Below are 2,462 nucleotides of genomic sequence, written 5' to 3'. Positions count from 1 at the left end.
CCTCTCTCCCCGCTCCAAATCACCTCTCCCCCCTCCCCAAATCACCTCTCCCCCCTCCCCAAATCACCTCTCCCCCCTCCCCAGCGGCATCACCTCTCCCCCTCCCCAAATCACCTCTCCCCCCTCCCCAGCGGCATCACCTCTCCCCCCTCACCGCTCCAAATCACCTCTCCCCACTCCAAATCACCTTTCCCCGCTCCAAATCACCTTTCCCCGCTCCAAATCACCTTTCCCCGCTCCAAATCACCTCTCCCCGCTCCCCAGCGGCATCACCTCTTCCCCCTCCCCAGCGGCATCACCTCTTCCCCCTCCCCAGCGGCATCACCTCTCCCCCCTCCCCAGCGGCATCACCTCTCCCCCTCCCCAGCGGCATCACCTCTTCCCCCTCCCCAGCGGCATCACCTCTTCCCCCTCCCCAGCGGCATCACCTCTTCCCCCTCCCCAGCGGCATCACCTCTTCCCCCTCCCCAGCGGCATCACCTCTTCCCCCTCCCCAGCGGCATCACCTCTCCCCCTCCCCAGCGGCATCACCTCTTCCCCCTCCCCAGCGGCATCACCTCTTCCCCCTCCCCAGCGGCATCACCTCTTCCCCCTCCCCAGCGGCATCACCTCTTCCCCCTCCCCAGCGGCATCACCTCTTCCCCCTCCCCAGCGGCATCACCTCTCCCCCTCCCCAGCGGCATCACCTCTCCCCCTCCCCGCTCCAAATCACCTCTCCCCCTCCCCAGCGGCATCACCTCTCCCCCCTCACCGCTCCAAATCACCTCTCCCCCTCACCGCTCCAAATCACCTCTCCCCGCTCCAAATCACCTCTCCCCGCTCCAAATCACCTCTCCCCCCTCCCCGCTCCAAATCACCTCTCCCCCCTCCCCGCTCCAAATCACCTCGCCCCCCTCCCCGCTCCAAATCACCTCGCTTCCCGCAGCTGCCACGCGGCGCGTAAGATGGCGGCTCCCCTTCCTCCCTCGCGGCGCCGAGTCAGACGGTGGCGGCGCCCGGAAGTACAGGTAGGTGTCGCTCCCCACCTCCGGCGCCAAACGGAACTGAGAAAGGGCGCATCAACTGAGGTGTGTGTGTGTGTGTTTGTGTGTGTGTGTTTGTGTGTGTGTGTGTGTGTGTGTGTGTGTGTGTGTGTGTGACACTGTCCACTGCCCCCCCCTCCTGTCCACTGCCCCCCCCTCCTATCCACTGCCCCCCCCCTCCTATCCACTGCCCCCCCCTCCTATCCACTGCCCCCCCCCTCCTATCCACTGCCCCCCCCTCCTATCCACTGCCCCCCCCTCCTATCCACTGCCCCCCCTCCTGTCCACTGCGTCCCCCCTCCTGTCCCCCCTCCTGTCCACTGCCCCCCCCCTCCTGTCCACTGCCCCCCCCTCCTGTCCACTGCCCCCCCCCTCCTGTCCACTGCCCCCCCCCCTCCTGTCCACTGCCCCCCCCTCCTGTCCACTGCCCCCCCCCTCCTGTCCACTGCCCCCCCCCCTCCTGTCCACTGCCCCCCCCTCCTGTCCACTGCCCCCCCCTCCTGTCCACTGCCCCCCCCCCTCCTGTCCACTGCCCCCCCCTCCTGTCCACTGCCCCCCCCTCCTGTCCACTGCCCCCCCCTCCTGTCCACTGCCCCCCCCCTCCTGTCCACTGCCCCCCCCCTCCTGTCCACTGCCCCCCCCTCCTGTCCACTGCCCCCCCTCCTGTCCACTGCCCCCCCCCTCCTGTCCACTGCCCCCCCTCCTGTCCACTGGCCCCCCCCTCCTGTCCACTGCCCCCCCCCTCCTGTCCACTGCCCCCCCCCTCCTGTCCACTGCCCCCCCCCTCCTGTCCACTGCCCCCCCCTCCTGTCCACTGCCCCCCCCCTCCTGTCCACTGCCCCCCCCTCCTGTCCACTGCCCCTCCCCTCCTGTCCACTGCCCCCCCCCCTCCTGTCCACTGCCCCCCCCCTCCTGTCCACTGCCCCCCCCCTCCTGTCCACTGCCCCCCCCTCCTGTCCACTGCCCCCCCCCCTCCTGTCCACTGCCCCCCCCCCCTCCTGTCCACTGCCCCCCCTCCTGTCCACTGCCCCCTCCCTCCTGTCCACTGCCCCCCCCCTCCTGTCCACTGCCCCCCCCCCTCCTGTCCACTGCCCCCCCCCCTCCTGTCCACTGCCCCCCCCCTCCTGTCCACTGCCCCCCCCCTCCTGTCCACTGCCCCCCCCTCCTGTCCACTGCCCCCCCCCTCCTGTCCACTGCCCCCCCCTCCTGTCCACTGCCCCCCCCCTCCTGTCCACTGCCCCCCCCTCCTGTCCACTGCCCCCCCCCTCCTGTCCACTGCCCCCCCCTCCTGTCCACTGCAGGAAATGCAGGGGGAGGAATCCATGCCTTTGAGGCGCCTCCCCCTCCCTTTGACGCCCCCCCCTCCCTTTGACGCCCCCCCCCCCTCCCTTTGACGCCCCCCCCCCTCCCTTTGACGCCCCCCCCCCCTCCCTTTGACGC

The sequence above is a fragment of the Ascaphus truei genome, chromosome 16 (genome assembly GCF_040206685.1).
Source record: "Ascaphus truei isolate aAscTru1 chromosome 16, aAscTru1.hap1, whole genome shotgun sequence".
NCBI lineage: Eukaryota > Metazoa > Chordata > Amphibia > Anura > Ascaphidae > Ascaphus > Ascaphus truei.
This window is presented reverse-complemented; position numbering follows the sequence as displayed.